The sequence below is a fragment of the Magnolia sinica genome, chromosome 13 (assembly GCF_029962835.1).
Source record: "Magnolia sinica isolate HGM2019 chromosome 13, MsV1, whole genome shotgun sequence".
NCBI classification, from domain to species: domain Eukaryota; kingdom Viridiplantae; phylum Streptophyta; class Magnoliopsida; order Magnoliales; family Magnoliaceae; genus Magnolia; species Magnolia sinica.
Window position 1 is genome coordinate 52,650,821 of NC_080585.1, and position 22,097 is coordinate 52,672,917.

The window sequence follows — 22,097 nt, forward strand, 5'->3', positions numbered from 1 at the left end:
GAGTTTTGGTCATCTAAAAGGTACTTTAGTGCTCTTTCATTCCTGACTTGAATCGTCGTGTTCCGAGACCATTTGCACATCCATAGGTGGGATTGCAGTTGTCGGTCCTGAATTTTTTCTTCATCTCCTTATTCAGTAGTAACCTTCATAACTCTCTCTTCAGTGGTCGAATTTACAATATTTTAAGCTCATTGGAATGTTAACTCGACAAGCTTCCTAATGGGACCAGAATTGGCTAATTCTGAGACTGTTCAATATCCCAAAAGCACGTTGGAACTCTTCGATCGTCATTTTACAATTTGGATTGTTAATCTTTCCAAATGGCGCGATCAAACGGAGTTGCTCATAAATCCCTCGTTTGATGTCGAATTGGGTCAACTTTTTGTCGTCTGAAAGGTACTTTAGTTCTCTTTCATTCCTGACTTTAATCGTCATATTTTGAAACCATTTGCGCATCCGTAAGTGGGATCGCAGTCGTCGGTCCTGAATTTTTCCTTCATCTCCTTGTCCAATAGTAACCTTCATAACTCTCTCTCTCTTCAGTGGTCAAATTTAGACTATTTTGAGCTCATTGAAATGGTAACTCGACAAGCTTCCTAATGGGATGAGAATTAGCCAATTCTAAGACCGTTTGATATCCCAAAAGCACGTTGGAACTCTTCGATTGTCATTTTGCAATTTGGATTGTATATCTTTCCAAATGGCGCGATCCAATGGAGATGCTCATAACTACCTCATGTGATGTCGGATTGGGTTGATTTTTGGTCATCTGAAAGCTACTTTAGTGCTCTATCATTCCTGACTTGAATCGTCCTATTTCGTGACCATTTGCACATCCGTCGGTGGGATCACAGTCATCGGTCCTGAATTCTTCCTTCATCTCCTTGTCGACTAACAACCTTCATAACTCTCCCTTCAGTGGTCAAATTTAGAATATTTTGAGCTCATTGGAATGTTAACTCGACAAGCTTCCTAATGGGACCAGAATTGGCTAATTCTGAGACTGTTCAATATCCCAAAAGCATGTTGGAACTCTTCGATCGTCATTTTACAATTTGGATTGTTAATCTTTCCAAATGGCGTGATCAAATGGAGTTGCTCATAAATCCCTCGTTTGATGTCGAATAGGGTCAACTTTTAGTCGTCTGAAAGGTACTTTAGTTCTCTTTCATTCCTGACTTTAATCATCGTATTTTGAAACCATTTGCGCATCCGTAAGTGGGATCGCAGTCGTCGGTCCTGAATTTTTCCTTCATCTCCTTTTCTAATAGTAACCTTCATAACTCTCTCTCTCTTCAGTGGTCAAATTTAGACTATTTTGAGATCATTGAAATGGTAACTCGACAAGCTTCCTAATGGGATGAGAATTGGCCAATTCTAAGACCGTTCGATATCCCAAAAGCACGTTGGAACTGTTCGATTGTCATTTTGCAATTTGGATTGTTTATCTTTCCAAATGGCGCGATCCAACGGAGATGCTCATAACTACCTCATGTGATGTCGGATTGGGTTGATTTTTGGTTATCTGAAAACTACTTTAGTGCTCTATCATTCCTGACTTGAATCGTCCTATTTCGTGACCATTTGCACATCCGTCGGTGAGATCGTAGTCATCGGTCCTAAATTCTTCCTTCATCTCCTTGTCCAATAGCAACCTTCATAACTCTCCCTTCAGTGGTCAAATTTAGACTATTTTGAGCTCATTGGAATTGTTCCTCGACAAGCTTCCTAATGGGACCAGCATTGGCCAATTCCGAGACCGTTCGATATCCCAAAAGTGAGTTGGAACTCTTCGATCTTCATTTTACAATTTGGAATGTTCATCGTCCCAAATGGCGTGATCCAACGGAGATGCTCATAACTCCCTCATTTGATGTTGGATTGGATCTATTTTTAGTCATCTGAAAGCTACTTTAGTGCTCTTTCATTCCAGACTTGAATCGTCATATTTCGAGAACATTTATGCATCCGTATGTGGGATCGTAGTCGTCGGTCCTGAATTTTTTCTTCAACTCCAAGTCCAATAGTAACCTTCATTACTCTCTCTTCAGTGGTCAAATTTAGACTATTTTGAGCTCATTGGAATGATAACTCGACAAGCTTCCTAATGGGACCAGAATTGGCCAATTCTGAGATCGTTCGATATCCCAAAAGCACGTTGGAACTCTTCGATCATCATTTTGCAATTTGGATTGTTAATCTTTCCAAAATGGCGTGATCCAAAGGAGTTGCTAATAACTCCCTCGTTTGATATCAAATTGGGTCAATTTTTGGTCATCTAAAAGGTACTTTAGTGCTCTTTCATTCCTGACTTGAATCGTCGTGTTCCGAGACCATTTGCACATCCGTAGGTGGGATTGCAGTTGTTGGTCCTGAATTTTTTCTTCATCTCCTTATCCAATAGTAACCTTCATAACTCTCTCTTCAGTGGTCGAATTTACAATATTTTGAGCTCATTGGAATGTTAACTCGACAAGCTTCCTACTGGTACCAGAATTGGCTAATTCTGAGTCTGTTCAATATTCCTAAAGCATGTTGGAACTCTTCGATCGTCATTTTGCAATTTGGATTGTTAATCTTTCTAAATGGCGCGATCAAATGGAGTTGCTCATAAATCCCTCGTTTGATGTCGTATTGGGTCAACTTTTAGTCACTTGAAAGGTACTTTAGTTCTCTTTCATTCCTGACTTTAATCGTCATATTTTAAGACCATTTGCGCATCCGTAAGTGGGATCGCAGTCGTTGGTCCTGAATTTTTCCTTCATCTCCTTGTCCAATAGTAACCTTCATAACTCTCTCTTCAGTGGTCTAATTTAGACTATTTTGAGCTCATTAGAATGGTAACTCGACAAGCTTCCTAATGGGATTAGAATTGGCTAATTTTGAGACCAATCGATATCCCAAAAGCACGTTGGAAATCTTCGATCATCATTTTGCAATTGGGATTGTGAATCTTTCCAAATCACCCGATCTAACGAAGAAGCTCAATGCTCCCTCATTTGATGTCAGATTGGGTCGATTTTTTGTCATCTAAAAGGTACTTTAGTGCTCTTTCATTCCTGACTTGAATCGTTGTGTTCCAAGACCATTTGCATATCCGTAGGTGGGATTGCAGTTGTCGGTCCCTAATTTTTTCTTCATCTCCTTATCCAATAGTAACCTTCATAACTCCCTCTTCAGTGGTTGAATTTACAATATTTTGAGCTCATTGGAATGTTAACTCGACAAGCTTCCTAATGGGACCAGAATTGGCTAATTCTGAGACTGTTCAATATCCCAAAAGCACGTTGGAACTCTTTGATCGTCATTTTACAATTTAGATTATTAATCTTTCCAAATGGCGCAATCAAACGGAGTTGCTCATAAATCCCTCGTTTGATGTCGAATTGGGTCAACTTTTTGTCGTCTGAAAGGTACCTTAGTTCTCTTTCATTCCTGACTTTAATCGTCGTATTTTGAAACCATTTGCGCATCCGTAAGTGGGATCGCAGTCGTCGGTCCTGAATTTTTCCTTCATCTCCTTGTCCAATAGTAACCTTCATAACTCTCTCTCTTCAGTGGTCAAATTTAGACTATTTTGGGCTCATTGAAATGGTAACTCGACAAGCTTCCGAATGGGACAAGAATTGGCCAATTCTAAGACCGTTCGATATCCCAAAAGCACTTTGGAACTCTTCGATTGTCATTTTGCAATTTGGATTGTTTATCTTTCCAAATGGCGCGATCCAACGGAGATGCTCATAACTACCTCATGTGATGTCGGATTGGGTTGATTTTTGGTCATCTGAAAGCTACTTTAGTGTTCTATCATTCCTGACTTGAATCGTCCTATTTCGTGACCATTTGCACATCCGTCGGTGGGATCGCAGTCATCGGTCCTGAATTCTTCCTTTATCTCCTTGTCCAATAGCAACCTTCATAACTCTCCCTTCAGTGGACAAATTTAGAATATTTTGAGCTCATTGGAATGTTAACTCGACAAGCTTCCTAATGGGACCAGAATTGGCTAATTCTAAGACTGTTCAATATCCCAAAAGCATGTTGGAACTCTTCGATCGTCATTGTACAATTTGGATTGTTAATCTTTCCAAATGGCGTGATCAAATGGAGTTGCTCATAAATCCCTCGTTTGATGTCGAATTGGGTCAACTTTTAGTCATCTGAAAGGTACTTTAGTGAACTTTCATTCCTGAATTGAATCGTCGTATTTCCAGACCATTTGCACATCTGTAGGTGGGATCGCAGTCGTTGGTCCTGAATATTTCCTTCATCTCCTTGTCCAATAGTAACCTTCGTAACTCTCTCTTCAGGGGTTGGAATTAGACTATTTTGAGCTCATTGGAATGGTAAGTCGACAAGCTTCCTAATGGGACCAGAATTGGCTAATTCTGAGACCGTTCGATATCCCAAAAGCACGTTGGAACTCTTCGATTGTCATTTTGCAATTTGGATTGTTAATCTTTCCAAATCGCGTGATCCAACGGAGATGCTCATAACTCCCTCATTTGATGTCGGATTGGGTTGATTTTTGGTCATCTAAAAGCTACTTTAGTGCTCTTTCATTCCTGACTTGAATCATCGTATTTCGAGACCATTTGCGCTTCCGTAAGTGGGATCGCAGTCATCGGTCCTGAATTTTTCCTTCATCTCCTTGTCCAATTGTAACCTTCATAACTCTCTCTTTAGTGGTCCAATTTAGACTATTTTGAGCTCATTGGAATTGTTCCTCGACAAACTTCCTAATGGGACCAGCATTGGCCAATTCCGAGACTGTTCGATATCCCAAAAGCACGTTGGAACTCTTCGATCGTCATTTTACAATTTGGATTGTTCATCGTCCCAAATGGTGCGATCCAATGGAGATGCTCATAACTCCCTCATTTGATGTTGGATTGGATCTATTTTTAGTCATCTGAAAGCTACTTTAGTGCTCTTTCATTCCAGACTTGAATCGTTGTATTTCGAGAACATTTATGCATCCATATGTGGGATCGCAGTCGTCGGTCCTGAATTTTTTCTTCAACTCCAAGTCCAATAGTAACCTTCATTACTCTCTCTTCAGTGGTCGAATTTAGACTATTTTGAGCTCATTGGAATGGTAACTCGACAAGCTTCCTAATGGGACCAGAATTGGCCAATTCTTAGACCGTTCGATATCCCAAAAGCACGTTGGAACTCTTCGATCATCATTTTGCAATTTGGATTGTTAATCTTTCCAAAATGGCGTGATCCAATGGAGTTACTAATAACTCCCTCATTTGATGTCAAATTGGGTTGATTTTTGGTCATCTAAAAGGTACTTTAGTGCTCTTTCATTCCTGACTTGAATCATCGTGTTCCGAGACTATTTGCACATCCGTAGGTGGGATTGCAGTTGTCGGTCCTGAATTTTTTCTTCATCTCCTTATCCAATAGTAACCTTCTTAACTCTCTCTTCAGTGGTCGAATTTACTATATTTTGAGCTCATTGGAATGTTAACTCGACAAGCTTCCTAATGGGACCAGAATTGGCTAATTCTGAGACTGTTCAATATCCCCAAAGCATGTTGGAACTCTTCGATCGTCATTTTGCAATTTGGATTGTTAATCTTTCCAAATGGCGTGATCAAACGGAGTTGCTCATAAATCCCTCGTTTGATGTCGTATTGGGTCAACTTTTAGTCGTCTGAAAGGTACTTTAGTTCTCTTTCATTCCTGACTTTAATCGTCATATTTTGAGACCATTTGCGCATCCGTAAGTGGGATCGCAGTCGCTGGTCCTGAATTTTTCCTTCATCTCCTTGTCCAATAGTAACCTTCATAACTCTCTCTCTCTTCAGTGGTCTAATTTAGACTATTTTGAGCTCATTAGAATGGTAACTCGGCAAGCTTCCTAATGGGATCAGAATTGGCTAATTCTGAGACCAATCGATATCCTAAAAGCATGTTGGAAATCTTCGATCATCATTTTGCAATTGGGATTGTGAATCTTTCCAAATCACCCGATCTAATGAAGAAGCTCATTACTCCTTCATTTGATGTCAGATTGGGTCTATTTTTGGTCATCTAAGAGGTACTTTAGTGCTCTTTCATTCGTGACTTGAGTCGTCGTGTTCCGAGACCATTTGCACATCCGTAGGTGGGATTACAGTCGTCGTTCCTGAATTTTTTCTTCATCTCCTTATCCAATAGTAACTGTCATAACTCTCTCTTCAGTGGTCGAATTTACAATACTTTGAGCTCATTGGAATGTTAACTCAACAAGCTTCCTAATGGGACCAGAATTAGCTAATTCTGAGATTGTCATCTTGCAATTTGGGTTATTATTCTTTCAAAATCACGTGATCCAACAGAGATACTCATAACTCCCTCATTCGATGTTGGATTGGGTCTATTTTTAGTCATCTGAAAGTTACTTTAGTGCTCTTTCATTCCTGACTTGAATCGTCATATTTCAAGAACATTTATGCATCCGTAAGTCGGATCGCAATCGTCAGTCCTGAATTTTTCCTTCATCTCCTTGTCTAATAGTAACTTTCAGAACTCTCTCTTCAGTGGTCGAACTTAGACTATTTTGAGCTCATTGGAATGGTAACTCGACAAGCTTCCTAATGGGACCATAATTGTCTAATTCTGAGACCGTTCGATACCCCAAAAGCATGTTGCAACTCTTTTATTGTCATTTTGCAATTTGGATTGCAATCCTTTCTAAATCGCACGATCTAACAGAGATGCGAATAACTCTATCATTTGATGTCGGATTGGGTTAATTTTTGGTCATCTGAAAGCTACTTTAGTGCTCTTTCATTCTTGACTTGAATCGTCGTATTTCGAGACCATTTGTGCATCCGTAATTGGATCGCAGTCGTCGGTCCTGAATTTTTCCTTCATCTCCTTGTCCAATAGTAACCTTCATAACTCTCTCTTCACTGGTCCAATGTAGACTATTTTGAGCTCATTGGAAAGGTAACTCAACCAGCTTCCTATTGAGATCAGAATTGGCTAATTCTGAGACCGTTCAATATCCCAACAGCACGTTGGAAATCTTTCATCGTCATTTTGCAATTTGGATTGTGAATCTTTACAAATTGCGCGGTCTAAAGGAGAAGCTCATTACTCCCTCATTTGATGTCGGATTGGGTCGATTTTTAGTCATCTGAAAGGTACTTCAGTGCTCTTTCATTTCTAAATTGAATCGTCAAATTCCGAGACCATTTGCGCATCCGTAGGTGGAATTGCGGTCGTCAGTTTGGAATTTTTCCTTCATCTCCTTGTCCAATAGTAACCTTCATAACTCTCTCTTCAGTGGTTGAATTTACACTATTTTGAGCTCAATAGAATAGTAACTCGACAAGCTTCATAATGAGACCAGAATTGGCTAATTCTGAGCCCGTTCAATATCCCAAAAGCATGTTGGAACTCTTTGATCGTCATTTTGCAATTTGGATTATTAATCTTTCCATATGGCACGATCCAATGGAAATGCTCATAACTCCCTCATTTGATGTCGGACTGGGTTGATTTTTGGTCATCTGAAAGCTACTTTTGTGCTCTTTCATTCCTGACTTGTATCGTCGTATTTCGAGACCATTTGTCCATCAATAGGTGGGATCGCAGTCGTCGGTCCTGAATTTTTCCTTTATCTCATTGTCTAATAGTAACCTTCATAACTCTCTCTTCAGTGGTCAAATTTATACTATTTTGAGCTCATTGGAATGGTACCTGGACAAGCTTCCTAATGGGACCAGGATTGGCTAATTCTGAGACCGTTTGAATCCCAAAAGCACGTTGGATATCTTCTATCATCATTTTACAATTTGGATTGTTAATATTTCCAAATCCCGCGATCCAACGAAGTTGCTCATAACTCCCTCGTTTGATGTCGAATTGGGTCAACTTTTAGTCGTCTGAAAGGTACTTCAGTGCTCTTTCATTCCTAACTTTAATTATCGTATTTTGAGACCATTTGTGTATCCATAAGTGGGATCGTAGTTGTCGGTCCTGAATTTTTCCTTCATCTCCTTGTCCAATAGTAACCTTCATACCTCTTTCTTCAGTGGTCCAATTTAGACTATTTTGAGCTCATTGGAATGGTAACTCGACAATTTTCTTAATGAGATCCGAATTGGCCAATTATGAGACCGTTCGATATCCCAAAAGCACATTGGAGCTCTTCGATCGTCATTTTACAATTTGGATTGTGAATCTTTCCAAATCGCGTAATCCAATGGAGGTGCTTGTTTCGACAAGAAAACTAATACTTTTGATTTGGGGGATTTATTCAATGGTAACTAAGAAAGAACGGGAGAACAATGATCACATTTATCTGAGTTCATTTACATCCTCGGATTCCCTTAATTTTAAAAACAAAGTACAATTAATGCAATTTAATGATGAAAGAGAAGACAGTCCGATAAAAATTTCGGCAGCATTCCGATGCTTGTTTCAGTCATCTCCTAGTACTTAAGAGGAATGTCATCTGATCAACCAGTCTTAGGCTTAAAATCAGTCCTGAGCATCCTTCTAGTCATTGTTCCTTGAACCCTCCTTGAAATGGGAAGGGGTTTTGTTAAACAGGCTTGAGAACTTGCCCAGAGTGTAAAATTACAGGGTTACCACCATCTGATCAGCTTGAAACTTTACACGTGGCCTTGGGACCACAAACTAGCCGTACACATCAAATTTCAGCGCCTAGATCTCAATGGAAATGGCCAAAAATAGATTAACCCCTGAAATCCTGATTTGGGGCCCGCCTGATATCTGGATATGCTTTAAACTCGGTCTTAACATGTTAAATAAGCTGACAATGCGGATAGGCGGAGCAGATTCCTCACGAACATCATGCTGAAGCCCACATACACGTCGCATGTACATCATGTATTGCACAAGCCATGCATGAGATTTCCCAAAGTCGGTCAGTGCCTGCTGACCGATGTCTTCTTCTCAAACTCAAAAACTCCAAACAACTTCAGTAAATGAACCACCAAACCTCACAGAGTCGACGTACGCCGACTCTGTTGCAAAACAGTTGTTCCGTCTTTTTGCTGTGGGCCACCATCATGTAGTGAAAGATGGATCTGAACCGTTCATCAGGTAGAGGGGGGAAAACCCATCAAAACCATGTTGAGCTTTCATGGCCATCTTCCTTATGATTGTTACATCGATCACAAAGAGACCGTTTGGCTACTGTTTCAGTTTGATTATCTCATAGGCCACATCACCGGATGATCAAAGTTCACCATTCATGGTTAAAATCTTGAGAGGAATCCAGTGAATGGTGTGGATTCCTCAAAAGATAGCTATACTATGCATCATTAACAACACAGTGAAAGGCAATGGAATCCTCTGTTTACGCCCGACTAAAAGTCCGGTGAGTTGCGTGGTTCGTGCAACGAAATTCTTCCCTCAGATAGTATAACGTTACTATATGGCTTGTAGGAATCATCACTTAGACGAATTCCCGCTTCTGTTGCGCGGGCGGTAGAATTGCAGTTTTCATTGCCCGGGTCACGCAACAGTGACTTCCATTGCATGGGTCACGCAACAGTGACTTCTCGCTCTTCCTCTCTTCTTTTTCTTCATTTCCTGGCCCACTAAAATGATCCAACCCTTCAACTGAAGCAGGGGAAGGGTATTTATAGGCCCCACTACTCTTACAAAGTGGTGATCACCACCACTTATCCCTTTACATATGGACATCTTCTTTTCTTAAACCATGGTGTCCACCAAGCTCCCTCTTAAATGGTGGTGTACAACCTCTCTCCCTTAAAACCACACCTATGCACCCATTTTTACTAAACTACCCTTTTCAATCCCTTTTACAAAAATACCTAAACTACCCTTAGACATGGAATTTTACCAAAATACCTAAACTACCCCCAGAGATTGATTTTCACCAAAATACCTAAACTACCCCCCGGACATGAATTTTTACCAAAATACCTAAACTACCCCCAGGCGTGATTTTCACTAAAATACCCCCAAAGCTAATTTTTTACCAAAATACCTAAAATACCCCTGTACATGGATTTTTACCAAAATACCTAAAATACTCCCGGGCATAGATTTTTACCAAAATACCCCTGAAGCTGATTTTTACCAAAATACGAAGTGCATAACCCTAGACAAGATCTGCACCATGGAATTCTTTGACCACTGCAATGGAATATTTTTATGCCTCAACAATGCTCATAACTCCCTCATTTGATGTCAAAGTGGCTAGATGTTTGGTCATCTGAAAGGTACTTTAGTGCACTTTAATTCTTGACTTGAATCGTCGTATTTCGAGACCATTTGCGCATCCATAGGTGGGATCACAATCGTCGGTCCTGAATTTTTCCTTCATCTCCTTGACTAATAGTAACCTTCATAACTCTCCCTTCAGTGGTCGAATTTACAATATTTTGAGCTCATTGGAATGGTAACTCGACAAGCATCCTAATGGGGCCAGAATTGGCTAATTCTGAGACCGTTTGATATCCTAAAAGCACGTCGGAACTCTTCGATCGTCATCATGCAATTTGGATTGTAAATCTTTTCAAATCGTGCGATCCAACAGAGATGCTCATAACTCCCGCGTTTAATGTCAAATTGGGTCGATTTTTAGTCATTGGAAGCTACTTTAGTGCTCTTTCATTCCTGACTTAAATCGTCGTATTCCGATACCATTTGCGCATCCGTAAGTGGGATTACAGTATTCGGTCCTGAATTTTTCCTTCATCGCCTTGTCCAATAGTAACCTTCGTAACTCTCTCTTCAGTGGTCGAATTTAGACTATTTTGAGCTCATTGGAATGGTAACTCGACAAGCTTCCTAATGGGACCAAAATTGTCTAATTCTGAGACTGTTTGATATCCCAAAAGCACGGTGGAACTCTTCTATCGTCATTTTACAATTTGGATTGTTAATATTTCTAAATCACGCGATCCAACGGAATTGCTCATAACTCCTTCGTTTGATGTACAATTGCATCAATTTTTGGTCATCTAGAAGGTGCTTTAGTGCTCTTTCATTCTTATTTTTTATCGTCGTATTCCGAGACCATTTGCGCATCCGTAAGTGGGATCGCAGTCGTCGGTCCTAAATTTTTCCTTCATCTCCTTGTCCAATAGTGACCTTCATAACTCTCTCCTCAGTTGTCCATTTTAGACTATTTTGAGCTCATTGGAATGGTAACTCGACAAGCTTCCTAATGGGATCAGAATTGGCTAATTCTGAGATCGTTCGATATCCTAAAAGCAAGTTGGATATCTTCGATCGTCTTTTTGCAATTTGGATTGTGAATCTTTCCAAATCGCATGATATACTCCCGTACTTGATGTCAGATTGGGTCGATTTTTGGTCATCTGAAAGGTACTTTAGTGCTCTTTCATTCCTGACTTGAATCATCATATTATAAGACCATTTGAGCATCCATAGGTGGGATTGCAGTCGTGGGTCCTGAATTTTTCCTTCATCTCCATGTCCAATAGTAACCTTCATAACTCTCTCTTCAGTGGTCGAATTTAAACTATTTTGAGCTCAATGGAATCGTAACTCGACAAGCTTCCTAATGAGACGAGAATTGGCTAATTCTGAGATCGTTCGATATCCCAAAAGCACGTTGGAGCTCTTCGATTGTTATTTTGCATTTTGGAATGTTAATCTTTCCAAATCGCCTGATCTAATGAAGTTGGTCATAACTCCCTCATTTGATGTCAGATTGGGCCAATTTTTGGTCATCTAAAAGGTACGTAGGTGCTCTTTCATTCCTGACTTGAATCATTGTATTCTAAGACCATTTGCACATCCATAGGTGGGATCGCAGTTGTCAGTCCTGAATTTTTTATTCATCTGCTTGACCAATAGTAACCTTCATAACTCTCTCTCCAGTGGTTGAATTTACAATATTTTGAGCTCATTGGAATGGTAACTCGACAAGCTTCCTAATGGGACCAGAATTAGCTAATTCTGAGACCGTTCGATATCCCAAAAGCACGTTGGAACTCTTTAATCGTCATCATGCAATTTGGATTGTTAATCTTTCCAAATTGTGTGATCCAACATAGATGCTCTTAACTCCCTCATTTAATGTCGGATTGGGTCAATTTTTAGTCATCTGGAAGGTACTTTAGCGCTCTTTCATTCCTGAATTGAATCGTCGTATTCTAATACCATTTGCGCATCCGTAAGTGGGATCGCAATCATCGGTCCTGAATTTTTCCTTCATCTCCTTGTCCAATAGTAACCTTCGTAACTCTCTCTTCAATGGTCAAATTTAGACAATTTTGAGCTCATTGGAATGGTAACTCGACAAGCTTCCTAATTGGACTAGAATTGTCTAATTTTGAGACTGTTCGATATCCCAAAAGCACGTTGGAACTCTTCGTTTGTCATTTTACAATTTGGATTATTAATCTTTCCAAATCACATAATCCAACAGAGATGCTCATAACACCGTCATTTGATGTCAGATTGGCTTGATTTTTGGTTATCTGAAAGGTACTTTAATGTTCTTTCATTCCTAATTTGAATCGTCGTATTTTGAGACCATTTGCACATCCAAAGGTGGGATCCTAGTCGTCGGTCTTGACTTTTGATTCATCTCCTTGTCCAATAGTAACCCTCATAACTCTTTATTCTGTTGTCGAATTCACACTATTTTGAGCTCAGCGGAATGGTAACTCGACAAACTTCCTATTGAGCCCGTTTGATATCCCTAAAGAACGTTGGACCTCTTCGATCGTCATTTTGTAATTTGGATTGTTGATCTTTCTGAATGGCACGATCTATCGAAGATGCTCATAACTCCCTCATTTGATTTCGGATCGGGTTGATTTTTGGTCATCTGAAAGCTACTTTAGTGCTCTTTCATTCCTGACTTGAATCGTCGTATTACGAGATTATTTACGCATCCGAAGGAGGGATACTAGTTGTCGGTCCTAAATTTTTCCTTCATCTCCTTGTCCAATAATAACCTTCATAACTCTCTATTTAGTGGTCAAATTTACACTATTTTGAGCTCAGTGGAATGGTAACTTGACAAGCTTCCTAATCAGTCTAGAATTGGCTAATTCTGAGCCCGTTCGATATCCCAAAAGCATTTGTAACTCTTTAATCGTCATTTTGCAATTTGGATTGTTAATCTTTCCAAATGGCGTGATATAACGGAGATGCTCATAAATCCCTTATTTGATGTTGGATTGGGTTGATTTTTGGTAATCTGAAAGCTACTTTTGTGCTCTTTCATTCCTTACTTGAATCGTCGTATTTCGAGACCATTTACGCATCCGTAGGTGGGATCGCAGTCGTTGGTCCCAAATTTTTCCTTCATCTCCTTGTCCAATAGTAACCTTCATAACTCTCTCTTCAGTGGTCAAATTTAGACTATTTTGGGCTCATTGGAATGGTAACACGACAAACTTCCTAATGGGAACATAATTGGCTAATTCTGAGACCATTCGATATCCCAAAAGCACGTTGGAACTCTTCTATTGTCATTTTACAATTTAGATTATTACTATTTCCAAATTGTGAGATCCAACGGCGTTGCTCAAAACTCCTTCGTTTGATGTCGAATTGGGTCGACTTTTGGTCATCCGAAAGGTACATTAGTGCTCTTTCATTCCTGACTTTTATCGTCGTCTTCCGATGCCAGTTGCGCATCCGCAAGAGGGATCACAGTCGTCAGTCCTGAATTTTTCCTTCATCTCCTTGTCCAATAGTAACCTTTATAAATCTCTCTTCAGTGGTCCAATTTAAACTATTTTGAACTCATTGGAATGGTAACTCGACAAGCTTCCTAATGAGATCCGAATTGGCTAATTCTAAGACCGTTCGATATCCCAAAAGTACGTTGTAAATCATCGATCTTCATTTTGCAATTTGGATGGTGAATCTTTCTAAATCGCGCGATCTAATAGAAAAGCTCATTACTCCCTCATTGGAAGTCAGATTGGGTCAATTTTTATTCATCTGAAAGGTACTTTAGTGCTCTTTTGTTCCTGACTTAAATCATCGCATTCTGAGACCATTTGCGCATCCGTAGGTGCAATTGTCGTCGTGGGTCCTGAATTTTTCCTTTGTCTCCTTGTCCAACAGTTTCCTTCATAACTCTCTCTTCAGTGGTTGAATTTAGACTAATTTGAACTCATTGGAATGGTAACTAGACAAGCTTGCTAATGAGACCAGAATTGTCTAATTCTGAGACCATTCGATATCCCAAAAGCACGTTGGAGCTCTTCGATCGTCATTTTGCAATTTGGATTATTAATCTTTCCAAATCGTGCGATCCAATAGAGGTGCTCATAACTCCCTCATTTGATGTCGGATTGGTTCAATTTTTGGTCATCGAAAAGGTACTTTAGTGCTCTTTCATTCTTGACTTGAATCGTCGTATTCTGAGGCCGTTTGTGCATCCATAAGTGGGATCGCAGTCGTCTGTCCTGAATTTTTCCATCATCTCCTTGAGCAATAGTAACCTTCATAACTCACTCTTCAGTGGTCGAATTTATAGTATTTTGAGCTCATTGGAATGGTTTCTCGACAAGCTTCCTAATGGGACCAAAATTGGCTAATTCTGAGACCATTCGATATTCCAAAAGCATGTTGGAACTCTTCAATCATCATTTTGCAATTTGGATTGTTAATCTTTCCAAATTGCGTGATCTAATGGAGATGCTCAAAACTCCCTTATTTGATGTCAGATTGGGTAAATTTTTGGTCATCTAAAAGGTACTTTAGTGCTCTTTCATTCCTGACTTGAATCATCGCATTCCGAGACCATTTGCACATCCGTAGGTCGGATAGCAGTCGTCGGTCCTGAATTTTTCCTTCATCTCCTTATCCAATAGTAATGTTCATAACTCTCTCTTTAATGGTCGAATTTTCACAATTTTGTGCTCATTCGAATGGTAACTCGACAAGCTTCCAAATGGGACCCGAATTGTCTAATTCTGAGACTGTTCGATATCCCAAAAGCTTGTTGGAACTCTTCGATCGTCATTTTGCAATTTGGATTATTAATCTTTCCAAATCGTATGATCCAACAGAGATGCTCATAACTCCCTCATTTGATGTCGAATTGGGTTGATTTTTGGTCATCAGAAAGCTACTTTAGTGCTCTTTCATTCCTGACTTGAATCATTGTATTCCGAGACCATTTGCGCATCCGTAGGTGGTATCGCAATCGTCGGTCCTAAATTTTTCCTTCATCTCCTTGTCTAATACTAACCTTCATAACTCTCTCTTCAGTGATCAAATTTAGACTATTTTGAGCTCATTGGAATGGTAACATGACAAGCTTCCTAATGGGACAAGAATTGGCTAATTCTGAGACCGTTCAATATCCCAAAAGCAGGTTGGAACTGTTCTATCGTCATTTTGCAATTTGGATTGTTTCTATTTTCAAATCACGTGATCCAACGGAGTTGCTCAAAACTACTTCGTTTGATGTCGAATTAGGTTAAATTTTGGTCATCCAAAAGGTACATTAGTGCTCTTTCTTTCCTAACTTTTATCGTCATATTCTGATACCATTTGCGCATCCGTAAGTGGGATCGCAGTCGTTGGTCCTAAATTTTTACTTCAGCTCCTTGTCCAATAGTGACCTTCATAACTCTCTCTTTAGTTATCCAATTGAGACTATTTTGAGCTCCTTGGAATGGTAACTCGACAAGCTTCCTAATGGGATCAGAATTGGCTAATTCTGAGACCGTTCGATATCCCAAAAGCACGTTGGAAATCTTCGATCGTGATTTTGCAATTTAGATTATGAATCTTTCCAAATCGCGTGATCTAAAGGAGAAGCTCAATACTCCAGCACCTGATGTCAGATTGGCTCGATTTTTGATCATTCGAAAGGTACTTTAGTGCTCTTTCATTCCTGACTTGAATCGTCGTATTCTGAGACCATTTGCGCATCCAAAGGTGGGATGGCAGTCGTGGGTCCTGAATTTTTCCTTCATCTCCTTGTCCAATAGTAACCTTCATAACTCTCTCTTTAGTGGTCGAATTTAAACTATTTTGAGCTCAATGGAATGGTAACTCGACAAGCTTCCTAATGGGATAAGAATTGGCTAATTCTGAGACCGTTTGATATCTCAAAAGCACATTGGAGCTCTTCGATCGTTATTTTGCAATTTGGATTGATCTTTCCAAATCGCATGAACCAATTAAGTTGCTCATAACTCCCTCATTTGATGTCGGATTAGGTCAATTTTTGGTCATCTAAAAGGTACTTAGGTGATCTTTCATTCCTGATTGAATCGTCATATTCCAAGGCCATTTGCACATCCGTAGGTGGGATCGTAGTCATCGGTCCAAAATTTTTCCTTCATCTCCTTGACCAATAGTAACCTTCATAACTCTCTCTTTAGTGGTTGAATTTACAATATGTTGAGCTCATTGGAATGGTAACTCAACAAGCTTCCTAATGGGACCAGAATTGGCTAATTCTGAGACCGTTCGATATCCCAAAAGCACGTTGGAACTCTTTGATCGTCATCATGCAATTTGGATTGTTAATCTTTCCAAATCATTTGATCCAATAGAGATGCTCATAACTCCCTCGTTTAATGTCGGATTGGGTCAATTTTTAGTCATCTGGAAGGTACTTTAGTGCTCTTTCATTCCTGACTTGCATCGTCATATTCCAAAACAATTTGCACATCCGTAAGTGGGATCGCAGTCATCCGTCCTAAATTTTTCCTTCATCTCCTTGTCTAATAGTAACCTTCGTAACTCTCTCTTCAGTGGTTAAATTTAGACAATTTTGAGCTCATTGGAATGGTAACTCGACAAGCTTCCTAATGGGACCAGAATTGTCTAATTCTGAGACTGTTCCATATCCCAAAAGCACGTTGGAACTCTTCGATTGTTATTTTACAATTTGGATCATTAATCTTTCCAAATCGCATGATCAAACAGAGATGCTCATAACACCGTCGTTTGATGTCGGATTGGCTTGATTTTTGGTTATCTGAAAGGTGGTTTAGTGTTCTTTCATTCCTGACTTGAATCGTCGTATTTCGAGACCATTTGCACATCCGAAGGTGGGATCCTAGTCGTCGGTCTGGAATTTTTCCTTCATCTACTTGTCCAATAGTAACCCTCATAACTCTCTATTCAGTGGTCGAATTCACACTATTTTGAGCTCAGTGGAATGGTAACTCGACAAGCTTCCTATTGAGCACATTCGATATCCTTAAAGAACATTGGAACTCTTCGATCGTCATTTCGCAATTTGGATTGTTAATCTTTCTGAATGGTGCAATCTAGCGGAGATGCTCATAACGCCCTCATTTGATGTCGGATCGGGTTGATTTTTCGTCATCTGAAAGCTACTTTAGTGCTCTTTCATTCCTGACTTGAATCATCGTATTCCTAGACCATTTAGGCATCCGAAGGTGGGATCCCAGTTGTCAGTCCTGAATTTTTCCTTCATCTCCTTGTCCAATAGTAACCTTCATAACTCTCTATTTAGTGGTCGAATTTAGACTATTTTGAACTCATTGGAATGGTAACAGGACAAGCTTCCTAATGGGACCAGAATTGGCTAATTCTGAGACCGTTCGATATCCTAAAAGCACATTGGAACTCTTCTATCGTCATTTTGTAATTTGGATTGTTAGTATTTCCAAATCACACGATCCAACGGAGTTGCTCAAAACTCTTTCGTTTGATGTCGAATTGGGTCGACTCTTGGTCATCCGAAAGGTACATTAGTGCTCTTTTATTCCTAACTTTTAATGTCGTATTCCGATACCATTTGCCCATCCGTAAGTGGGATCGCATTCGTCGGTCCTAAATTTTTCCTTCATCTCCTTGTCCAATAGTAACCTTCGTAAGTCTCTGTTCAGTGGTCCAATTCAGACTATTGTGAGCTCATTGGAGTGGTAACTCGACAAGCTTCCTAGTGGGATCCGAATTGGCTAATTCTGAGACCGTTCGATATCCCAAAAGCACGTTGGAAATCATCGATCGTCATTTTGCAATTTGGATGGTAAATCTTTCCAAATAGCGTGATCTAATGGATAAGCTCATTACTCCCTCATTGGATGTCAGATTGGGTCAATTTTTATTCATCTGAAAGGTACTTTAGTGCTCTTTCATTCCAGACTTAAATCGTTGTATTTTGAGACCATTTGCGCATCCGTAGGTGGGATTGTCGTCGTGGGTCCTGAATTTTTCCATCATCTCCTCATCCAATAGTAACCTTCATAACTCTCTCTTCAGTGGTCGAATTTAGAGTAATTTGAACTCATTGGAATTTCATCTCGACAAGCTTCCTAATGGGACCAGAATTGACTAATTCTGAGACCGTTCGATATCCCAAAAGCACGTTGGAGCTCTTCGATCTTCATTTTGCAATCTGGATTGTTAATCTTTCTAAATCATGCGATCCAATGGAGGTGCTCATGACTCCTTCATTGGATGTCGGATTGGTTCAATTTTTGGTCATCTAAATGGTACTTTAGTGCTCTTTCATTCCTAACTTGAATCGTCATATTCCGAGACCATTTGCCCATCCGTAAGTGGGATCGCAGTCATTTGTCCTGAATTTTTCCTTCATCTCCTTCACTAATTGTAACCTTCATAACTCACTCTTCAGTGGTCGAATTTACAGTATTTTGAGCTCACTGGAATGGTTTCTCGACAAGCTTCCTAATGGGACCAGAATTGGCTAATTCTGAGACCGTTTGATATCCCAAAAGCACGTTGGAACTCTTTAATCGTCATCTTGCAATTTGGATTATTAATCTTTCCAAAGCGAATGATCCAACGGAGATGCTCATAACTCCCTCGTTTAATGTCCGATTGGGTCGATTTTTAGTCTTCTAAAAGGGACTTTGTGATCTTTCATTCCTGACTTGAATCGTCATATTCCGAGAACATTTGCGCCTCCGTAAGTGGGATCATAGTCGTCAGTCCTGAATTTTTCCTTCATCTCCTTATCCAATAGTAATGTTCATAACTCTCTCTTTAGTGGTCGAATTTCGACAATTTTGTGCTCATTCAAATGGTAACTCGACAAGCTTCCAAATGGAACCAGAATTGTCTAATTTTGAGACCGTTCGATATCCCAAAAGCACGTTGGAACTCTTTAATCGTCATCTTGCAATTTGGATTATTAATCTTTCCAAAGCGAATGATCCAACGGAGATGCTCATAACTCCCTCGTTTAATGTCCGATTGGGTCGATTTTTAGTCTTCTAAAAGGGACTTTGTGATCTTTCATTCCTGACTTGAATCGTCATATTCCGAGAACATTTGCGCCTCCGTAAGTGGGATCATAGTCGTCAGTCCTGAATTTTTCCTTCATCTCCTTATCCAATAGTAATGTTCATAACTCTCTCTTTAGTGGTCGAATTTCGACAATTTTGTGCTCATTCAAATGGTAACTCGACAAGCTTCCAAATGGAACCAGAATTGTCTAATTTTGAGACCGTTCGATATCCCAAAAGCCTGTTGGAACTCTTCGATGTCATTTTGCAATTTGGATTGTTAATCTTTCCAAATCGCACAATCCAATGAAGATGCTCATAACTCCCTCATTTGATGTCGGATTGGGTTGATTTTTAGTCATCTGAAAGCTACTTTAGTGCTCTTTCTTTCTTGACTAGAATCGTCGAATTCCAAGACCATTTGCGCATCTGTAGCTCGTATCACAGTCGTCGGTCCTGAATTTTTCCTTCATCTCCTTGTCTAATAGTAACCTTCATAACTTTCTCTTCAGTGGTCAAATTTAGACTATTTTGAGCTCATTGGAATGATAACACGACAAGCTTCCTAATGGGACCAGAATTGGCTAATTCTGAGACCGTTCAATATCCCAAAAGCACATTCGAACTCTTCTATCGTCATTTTGCAATTTGGATTGTTTCTAGTTCTAAATCGCGCGATCCAATCGAGTTGCTCAAAACTCCTTCGTTTGATGTCGAATTGGGTCAAGTTTTGGTCATCCGAAATGTACATTAGTGCTCTTTCGTTCCTGACTTTTATCATCGTATTCCGATACCATTTGCGCATTCGTAAGTGGGATCTCATTCGTCGGTCCTGAATTTTTCCTTCATCTCCTTGTCCAATGGTAAACTCATAACTCTCTCTTCAGTGGTCCAATTTAGACTATTTTGAGCTCGGTGGAATGGTAACTCGACAAGCTTCCTCATGGGACCAGAATTGGCTAATTCTGAGCTCGTTCGATATCCCAAAAGCACATTGGAACTCTTCGATCGTCATTTTGCAATTTGGATTGTTAATCTTTCTGAATGGCGTGAACCAACAGAGATGCTTATAAGTCCCTCATTTGATGTTGGATCGGGTTGATTTTTGGTCATTTGAAAGCTACTTTAGTGCTCTTTCATTCTTGACTTGAATCGTCATATTTCGAGACCATTTGCGCATCCGTAGGTGTGATCATTTTCGTCGGTCCTGAATTTTTCCTTCATCTCCTTATCCAATAATAACCTTCAGAACTTTCTCTTCAGTGGTCAAATTTTTGAGCTTATTGGAATGGTAACTCAACAAGCTTCTTAATGGGACCAGAATTGGCTAATTCTGAGACCGTTCGATATCCCAAAAGCATGTTGTAACTCTTCTATCGTCATTTTGCAATTTGGATTGTTAATATTTCCAAATCGCGCGATCCAACGGAGTTGCTCATAACTCCTTCGTTTGATGTCGAATTGGGTCGACTTTTGGTCATCTGAAAGGTACTTTAGTGCTCTTTCATTCTTGATTTTTATTGTTGTATTCCGAGAGCATTTGCGCATCCGTAAGTGGGATCGCAGTCGTCGGTCCTAAATTTTTCCTTCATCTCCTTATCCAATAGTGACCTTCATAACTCTCTCTTCAGTTGTCCAATTTAGACTATTTTGAGCTCATTGGAATGGTAACTCAACAAGCTTGATCAGAATTGGCTAATTCTGAGACCGTTCGATATCCCAAAAGCACGTTGGAAATCTTCGATCGTCATTTTGCAATTTGGATTGTGAATCTTTCCAAATCGCGTGATCTAAAGGAGAAGCTCAATACTCCAGCACTTGATGTCAGATTGGGTTAATTTTTGGTTATCTGAAAGCTACTTTAGTGCTCTTTCATTCCTGACTTGAATCGTCGTATTCTGAGACCATTTGTTCATCCATAGGTGGGATTGCAGTCGTGGGTCCTAAATTTTTCCTTCATCTCCTTGTCCAATAGTTACCTTCATAACTCTCTCTTTAGTGGTCGAATTTAAACAATTTTGAGCTCAATTGAATAGTAACTCGACAAGCTTCCTAATGGGACAAGAATTGGCTAATTCTGAGACCGTTCGATATCCCAAAAGCACGTTGGAGCTCTTCGATCGTTATTTTACAATTTGGATTATTAATCTTTCCAAATCGCATGATCCAATGAAGTTGCTCATAACTCCCTCATTTGATGTCGGATTGGATCAATTTTTGGTCGTCTAAAAGGTACTTAGGTGCTCTTTCATTCTTGACTTGAATCGTCGTATTCTGAGACCATTTGCACGTCCGTAGGTGGGATAGCAGTCATCGGTCCTGAATTTTTCCTTCATCTCCTGGACCAATACTAACCTTCATAACTCTCTCCTAAGTGGTTGAATTTACAATATTTTGAGCTCATTGGAATGGTAACTCGACAAGCTTCCTAATAAGACCAGAATTGGCTAATTCTGAGACCGTTCGATATCCCAAAAGCATGTCGGAACTCTTCGATCGTCATCATGCAATTTGGATTGTTAATCTTTCCAAATCGTGAGATCCAACTGAGATGCTCATAACTCCCTCGTTTAATGTCAGATTGGGTCAATTTTTAGTCATCTGGAAGGTACTTTAGTGCTCTTTCATTCCTGACTTGAATCGTCGTATTTCGATACAATTTACGCATCCATATATGGGATCGTAGTCATCCGTCCTGAATTCTTCCTTCATCTCCTTGCCTAATAGTAACCTTCGTAACTCTCTCTTCAGTGGTCAAATTTAGACTATTTTGAGCTCATTGGAATGGTAACTCGACAAGCTTCCTAATGGGACCAAAATTGTCTAATTCTGAGACTATTCGATATCCCAAAAGCATGTTGGAACTCTTCAATTGTCATTTTGCAATTTGGATTGTTAATCTTTGCAAATCGCATG